At 40.6% G+C, this 8,539-nt stretch overlaps 1 long non-coding RNA gene across 1 annotated transcript; it reads right to left on the bottom strand.

Annotated features, from left to right (window-relative positions):
• Nucleotides 1-1,620: 1,620 nt before the first annotated feature.
• LOC115097830 lies at nt 1,621-8,278 on the bottom strand. Its single transcript, XR_003858343.1, has 2 exons — nt 8,127-8,278; nt 1,621-3,076 (listed from the first exon to the last, which is right to left on the bottom strand). It is a non-coding gene; the product is annotated as an uncharacterized LOC115097830 (long non-coding RNA).
• Between the last annotated feature and the right edge of the window lie 261 nt (nt 8,279-8,539).

Here is an 8,539-nt window from a genome sequence, read left to right as displayed (position 1 = left end):
TAAACCAGTATATAGCTAGGTATGTAAAATAAATAAATAGCAGTGAAGCCAAGGCCTAATTCTCCCCTCCCTCACTTTCAAATATAAGAGCTAGTTGCTGCTGCCTGAGCTCCACCTGCCACCAGAATCTCTTTAAAAAAATTACCTGGTTGTGCAGGATTGATCCCACCCCATTCTACCTTCAAAATAAAGTCTGATTAAATTCCCATCTTCCATGAGACCCCCAAATGGTTTAAAAATTCACAGAAAAGTGTTGCTTACTGGAGTTTTAGGTGACTCCCTCCTCCCCTGTTAGCCAAGTCCCTTTCTGGGAACCCAGAGATCTACTTGGTCTAGGGTCATGTTCATGTCAATTTCTTCCTTCTGGACAGCACCACAGAAATGAGCTCTCTACTCCAGCCAGCAAACAGTGGAGTGGGGGCTGGATAGGATAGGGAGGACTGGTGCAGGGAACAGACTGGCTCTTTGCTATTCTGGCCATTCCAGTCTCACTCCATCGCTCCTGTCTGTTCTAGCCTCACTTCTGTCCTCCAGTGCTACTGGTTGCAGCCAGGAGGGGGAAGGAAAAAAAAAATAGGGATGAGCAGAGAACAGCCTCTGCTTGTTGCTCCAGTCCTTCCCTCTTGTTCCTGCTGCAATCAGCAGCCCTGCAATGATAGAAAAAAAAAAAAAAAGGAGTTGGAGCAGGGACTAGAATGGCTCTTCCCTGCTGGGTGTTCCCTGTACAGCCCCTCTCCTCCTGTCTTGTGCAGTGGTGTTCAGTTGCCATGAGACAGGAGTACAAGAGCTACAGGTTTGTTATGCCTGTATATATGAAGGAGTTCAATTTTATGGACGACCGTTGAATGAGACAACTGAAAACCTCTGATTAACCACGCCAGCAGTGAACCGCACAGCCATATTGAATGTACTAACATTTGGAACGCAATGGCATGCAATTATGTGCTTACGTACTGACATTCAGTGGAACGCACCACCATTTTGTAATTCTAATAATTTGTATTGTATTAATATGATTGCTGCTATAAAATGTCTAACACGTCAATTAAGTGACGAAACAATAGTCTGATCATAAGCTACACCTACTTGAAAACCACGCTAGAAAATGCTTGTTCAGCAGTTTGTAGAACGCATGTGTAAAAGATAAGAAATGTAGAATGTATAAGAGCCAGCTCCGGAAGGGGCGTGGCATGCAGTTGTACTAAGCTCTTGCCTTAGCTGCATCTTGCTGGCAATAAAAGTCTATCTTTACGGATCAGTTGTCTGGGCCTATTTCTGACTTTTAGAGACGGTTACATATATATGTATTCACTTCATTTCTTCACTTTAGCATGCAGAGTCCCAGCTGCATAACTGTAATCTTGCATATACAAAAGCATTTGTACCCCTGCTTGCAGAGTTTACTTCAGAGATTCTAGGGCATGAAAATAAAAGCGTATATTAGAACAGCTGCTTAGTACAGAAGTGGTCTAAAGTGCTATCCAAATGAACTGTATATTACCTCCCTTTATCCAGTGCTTTCAAAATGCAGAAATAAAATATATAAGAAAAATCTCATTCTGCCCTAACTTGTTTCTAATCTGCTTCTACTAAGAAACTCTGATTTGTAATATCAAGGAATACAAGAAAAAAGCCACAATTTTACTTATATCATAAAGGAGAGATCCCTTCTGCATTAGAAATATTATTAAAAATACACCAAAAATCAGTCCATGTTGGATTGAGAAATACAGATGAGCAGCAATGTTACCCAATAGAAATGTTGCCACGTGTCAGCTAAATTTATAGTCCACCGTCACATCAAAATGATCCAGTTTTGAGAAAATGGAAAACAATTTTTTTTAACGTCAATAAATTGCTTCACACTTGGCAATGAATGCTATAGCACTAATCCCCTACTATAACAAACAGAGAAACAATGGCAGCTCAAAGAAAATCTTTTGATTACAAACCAGCAGAATAATTTGAAAAATGGCATGAAGCTGCATTTGTGAAGTGCCTAAAAGTCTGTATTTGCTTCAAACTAAGGACTAGTGGATGTGTGAGGATGTCAAAATGCCTGCCATTGTTAGAGGAAGTAGAGATTGTGACATCACGGCTAGTAGTAAACACTGCAGAAAGCAGAGTTTGGGCCCTTGTTCTGTAATCCATTGGGCTGCAAGTGGAGCCATGATGCCTCACATACAGAAGAGAAAAGAGGTAAAGAGCAAGGGCCAGACTAGCTGCAGCCCAGTAGCCTACCTAAAGCCTCCAGGGGTTGCAGGACATTTTTTCAATACTTTCATTCCAGATCAACCCAGGATTGGCTCCATTATATCTGCACATCTGTTGGCGTCACAAGGAGAATTTACAGGACTTAAGGGGAAGAAAGGGTATTTTTCACAATTCATCATCCTTATTTGTTTATGACACACTTTTCAGAAGTATGCTACAAAAAAGTTATAGTTACAGAATAGCAGTTATGGCATTCAGAGACAAATGTAGTTAACAATTGGAACAGTAGTATTCACTGATAGGCAACAGTTACAATAAGACAGCCAGGTAACTGTAGGTTGTGTATTCAATCTGAATCGAGGTAGTGCAAAAGAACAATTGTCCAAATATAAGTTGTTTAGGGCAATCAGAGTAGGTAATGCAGAATTCAGAACAGTTCTCAGGCAACCACAGAGAAAATAATTATATTTATCTCTATTTGATAGAGGAGTTCAGCATTATAGTTACTTTCTGTATCCTTTGCCTCTTTACTTAGGTCAGGTGTAAGGTTTGCTTCTTTGCCTTTTACTTGAAGAGCTGGCAAGTGGGCAAGGGAGCAAAATCAATTTACACTACACAGGAGATTTGGACTGCATACATAAATGTGAAAACATTTAACTGTACTGGCTGTAGCTCAAATAGCAGGGGTGGCAACCTGCAAATCAGCTCTTTTAAGTAAATTCACAGATTCACTGTAGAGAAGATGGATTTCCATTCGGAGGCCCCAGACTTCTGCAGCGTGTCCAGCACTTGCTTGGTTCATGCTTACTCCTGATTCCCCTGTAAGTTCCAATCATGCACACACTTTGATTCCACAAAAGATCTAAAAAGAAAATAGGGTAGGGTTGGAATACTAATAAAAATTAGGCAGCCCAATGGCTAGTGCTCTGAACTGTACATTAGAAACTCAAAATAGATTCCTGGATTTAAACTGACTGCACGCACGGTCCTTATGCAACAGAGATCCAGCTATTGCTTTAATGATGCTTGTTGATCACACAAGGAGCTAATCGATGTACTGCAGCTCTGAGGAGCAGCAGGTAGCTAAAGGAAGTTGCAATAAAATGCAACCTACATGTGAAGGTTTAGTACTGGAGAAACTAGAACAATTGTCAGAGGCCATGCCTTATAGCCTCTGGAAAGAAGGTATAACATATTTTTCAAATTAATCAGTTATTAGTGCAAAAACCCACTATGCTACCAGTAAACAGTTTATATAAAAAAAAAGGGGAGGGGGGAACACGACAATTTTCTAACTTTTCCTACAGGTAAACAGCAGGATGAATGCAGCATCTTATCAGGAAACATTGAAGGAGAATTTGCATTCATCAGCCAGGAAGCTGTGCATTGGGCACACGTGGACTTTCCAACATGACAATGATCCGAAACATAAGGCCAAATCGACTTTTCAGTGGCTGCGCAGAAGAAAGTGAAGGTGGCTATCACAGTCTCCTTTCCTAAAGTGGCAATCATTGAGTCACTTTAGGGAGAACTCAAACATGCAGTTCATGCTAGGCAACCAAAGTATTTACAGGATCTGGAGGCTTTTTGCCAAGAGGAAACAGGCAGCTTTACCATATAAGAAAATAAAGAGCCTTATTCATAACTATCATAAAAGAATGCAAGCCATCATTGATGCAAAAGGGGGCAATACACAATATTAAGGACTAAGGGTATGCACACTTTTGAATAGAACCATTTTATTATTTCCCTTACTGCTATGGTTTGTTTAATTATTATGCTATTCTGTGATGCATAAGTTTAATTTGAAACACATTAAAAATAATAGACATATTCTGTCTGATCACTGTTTTCTTAAAATGCTACACATCTTACAAATTCTGCCAGTGGTACATAAACTTAAGAGCACAACTGTATGTGCCCAGAGTGCAGCCCTTTACCCGATGGCCCACATCTCCCAAATAAGGTTTCCCTTGGAAAATGTGTTTGCAAGCCTGCAAGCACTGCAGTCTGTTTAAAAATAAATCTTTTCATTCCAAATGATGGTTAATTGTCACTTTTGGAAGATTATAGGGCTCAAGTGTCTCCAATGCTACATGCTTAAAATGTACAGAAAAGGAGAGGATAACTTAGAGACTGAATAGAATCATCAAAAATCCCAGTAGTTACAGCACAGTGTTAAACAACCTGTTACTTGTAAAACCAAAAGAAAACTGCATTCAGCATGATTGGACAGTATATCAAATCATCAAGAGTTCACAGGGTGAACACTCATGAGCAAGCTTTATGTCTTCAATTATAGATCTTGTTTATTATTAAATCCTTCTCTAATTCTAGGGTCTCTTTAGCACAGTCATGCTCTGAATATGGCAGCTCCCTAATACTTTGGAAAAGTGCAGGGGACTATAGAAATGTAAACAATTCAGAGAAGCACTTCAAACAAGCAAACTCAGGTTAAAATGTTATCTGAATTACTACTGTTAGAGGGCAAAATTTAAATTTATTTTCATAAGAACATAAGAAATTGCCATACTGGGTCAGACCAAGGGTCCATCAAGCCCAGCATCCTGTTTCCAACAGAGGCCAAACCAGGCCACAAGAACCTGGCAATTACCCAAACACTAATGATCCCATGCTATTGATGCTTCAAATCTTTTTTATCTCATTTTAACTGCAATGAGAAGTTTTGTTACTAGTATAAGGTCTCAAAGATTGTGCTATGAATAATTTGATGTTATTTACTTATGCAAAGAAATGCAACCTGAAATACACCTAATATTATTGAGGTCTCTCCCACTATTGGCAATTGCTGGAATTTGGGGATTTTCAGACCAAGTATGTTGCTTCCCCTGCCCCCTCCTGAATCCATTAACTGGTAGAAAATGGCAGTGTTATATAAGCTTATGCTAGTCAGAGAAATATTAGTGCTCTAATCTTGAACGATGGAGAGATGGGAACCAAAAGGGGGAGTATCTTGCTTTAAGCTAAGGACATTAAGCTACACACTTCTCATGGCCCAATGTAATAAAGTGCGCTGGGATGAACGCACACTTTTACTGGTGAATGTGGGCACAGTTTTTGTGCAAAGATTCTACTCTCAATGCAAGGCATTCTGTGCACAAAAAATATATGCACAAACCAGTGTAAAATTGTGCACACAAGTTAGCACTCCTCCATTTATATCGCATGTTAATGAAGAGAGATGCATAGGCTGAAAATGTTTTCTTAATGCTCAGAAGTTAACTCCTGATCAAGCTATGGGGCTGAACCCAGAGTTCATGGGGCAGGATTTCTATAGTCAGAATTTATGTGTATAAACACAATTTCTGCTTTATGCACAGAAGACTATTTGTGTGGACAAATCATGGTTTATACACAGATGATACTATTTGGGTGCAGAAAATGTTTTATGCACATACTTTGTATTTTATGTATGTCTTCAGCACATAGTTTTGGGTTAGCCACATTTTTTAAATTCCCAATGCATTAGCATAGCATTAGCTTACTGCATTGGGTTATTTGTTGTAGGTGTGTTAAACCATGCACTGAATTCCAGCACACAGTTTAAACACTTTAAGATGAATTGTAAAAGCCCGACACACAATGAAATTAGGGGATGTGCAAATATGTTAGGCTGGCGTGCACAGAGTGGATTTAAAAGTCACCTGGATACATGAGTAAATGTCGCTGCATGCACATCTCAGAACTTCTCAAAAAGGGGCCACGTGTGCGCGTGGCCTGGGTGGTCATGGCATTTCGGAAATTTAACCAGAAATTTGTGCGTAAATACTTATGTGATCTAGCGCACGTAGAGGCTCCCTGCCACATAAATTTACTTCTGCTATGGATGGCATTTAAGGTAAAAAAAAAAAAAAAGCATTTTGGAGGAGGTTAAAGAGTCCTCAGTAACTAGGGGGTGTATAGTCTATCAAACCGAGGGGGGAAGGTATTGGAGGACCTGTTAACTGGGAGAATTGGGAATGAAGTGGTAAAACTGGCAAATGTGTCAGCACACATCCCTTTTAAAATCCCCCCACTTATGCACTGGTGGCAGGATTTGCCCACACAGGTGCGTGCCCACTTAAAATTCAGCACACATGTGTGCACGGCCAGGCTATTTTATAACGTGTGCATTTATGCTTGTGTTATAAAATAGATGCATCTCAGGGAGTGCGCCAACGAATGTGCACATGTGTGCTTGCGTACTGGTTTAAAAGTTACCGTCTTTGCTTATTGCATTGGCCTATATGCAAGCATGGGAAGAAACAAAATGGGCTGATACACATATGTATCATTAAATAATCTTACAGTGTAAACAGTACAGTTAATATAGGCAAAAGATCAGGAAAAATACTGAAATAACTTTTGGATTTGTGTGAAGATTACATTTGTTGGATAGCACCATAGACTAAACAAGTATGAGATATACCAAGTTTTACCCAGTATCTGATCAATATAGTGATATCTCCAGATATGACCGTAGCAAATATGCTAGCTTACCACTTAGTGTGAAAAACTTAAAATCATGATGTGTAAGTTTGTGATTTGTTCCTGTAATATGTATCACAAACAAGGCAATGCCCCCACACACTTTTTCTGTTTCTGCATCTCTGCTTCTGATGTCTAGCCTTTCTTTCTGTAAATATGCACTGGAACTGACAAATTTCTAACAATAAAAAGAAAACACTAATTATGCTACAAATATGACTGTCTCCTTGTAATATCTGAGAAAGAGAAGGATTCTGGCAGACAGAACCACAGATTCCGGGGACTTATCTATTTACAGCTCACACTTTCAAGCAACCTGCCTCAACTCCTTAAAGCACAGAGGAGAAACTGCACAGAATGAAATAAGATGATATCTTTTTTTATTGGACTAACTTAAAGCTAGTCAGATGTATTAAGTTACTTTTTTAAATTGGACTATCACTCCATCTTGTTTGCTGATCCTTATTTCTATATATTCAACTAGACTAATAAAATAATCACAATCGTATACAGTTTAGATGAAACCTAAGTATTTAAAAACTCGGGAAACTGTGATCTGAACTAAGAGACACGAATAAATTTAAATTAAACTCCCATGTTGTATTTTAAATGCTGATACCAGTTTTTATTTTAATCACATAGCACAAAGTGGTCGACTTTGAACCAGTAATACTGCAGGTATCTTATGCACAAAGCAGTCTCTCTATACTCCCAAAAATCAAGCTGCAACTGCCCTTCAAACACTTTTCCTTCAAAAACTACAGTATAATGATTCTGCCTTCCACAACACATGGCCATATCTCCAAACTTGGAGGCCCATAGACTTTATTGAAAAAAATAAATCTAAATTATAAAATGCCAGCATGCATCTGATTATTGTTAAGGGGGGGGGGGGGGCGAGTAAAACCAACTTCACTGACAGTGCCCAAGCTCAGAGATATTCAGTGACTTGTAATTTGCCTACTAGTTTGGCGAGCGGCGCTTCAGCTTTAGCAGCTGGAGTATTGCCTCCCCTACCCCCTCCCAAAAAAATAGCCTTATGCTTCACTGTCTCTGGACTCACACAGTCACAACGGCATGCTCGGGCATCGCGTTCCCATGACAACCACAGACCAACAGCTCAAGAGATCAGTTCATTCCAACAACATGAACGCAAGAACTAGGCATCGTTCACCCCAGGATCCACTACTCATAGCGGCTTCCCATCCCACTGCTCTCACAGCATCTCCAGTATCCCCCCCCCAAGTCCTTCGCCACGCGTCTGAACTTCTATCCCCTCAGTCAGCTGCGCCACTCCACAGCAGCACAGTGCGAACATTCATACCATGGCACAGTATATAGTCACGAAATAAAAAAGAAGCTAGATATTTTGTATCACCCTTAAGTTATTTTATCTGAGCCCAACAACGTTTCTAAACACAAACCTTGCGTGCCCTCTATAACCAGGAAAGGCAGCGGTGCACCAAACCTGGAATAAGATAGAGCAACAGCCTGCAGGGAGCACGCGCAGCATTATTAGTTACCGCGAGACCGGAAGCGGCCGTTGGATTCCAGCAGGCTCTACACCGGCAGCCTGTGACGTTTCCGTGTTGGTGCGCATGCACTGAGCACTGCCCCCCCGCCCCCTTCCCACACGGTGTTGGCCACAGCTGAATGTGGAAGCAAGGAGAGAAAGAGTCGTGGCTTATTGTCGGCGACAGCGCGGCGAAAAATCCGCTGCAGAAAAAAACCCGCCTATAAAATTTATAAAGCAGTCCAATTTGGCGGGAAAACCGCCTACTTGGCAACACTGGGTATCGATAGCCGTCCCCACCCCCCGGCCTTCGCGGGGGTCTGA

This window comes from Rhinatrema bivittatum, chromosome 8 (genome assembly GCF_901001135.1).
Source record: "Rhinatrema bivittatum chromosome 8, aRhiBiv1.1, whole genome shotgun sequence".
In the NCBI taxonomy this organism is placed as follows: domain Eukaryota; kingdom Metazoa; phylum Chordata; class Amphibia; order Gymnophiona; family Rhinatrematidae; genus Rhinatrema; species Rhinatrema bivittatum.
This window is presented reverse-complemented; position numbering and strand designations above follow the sequence as displayed.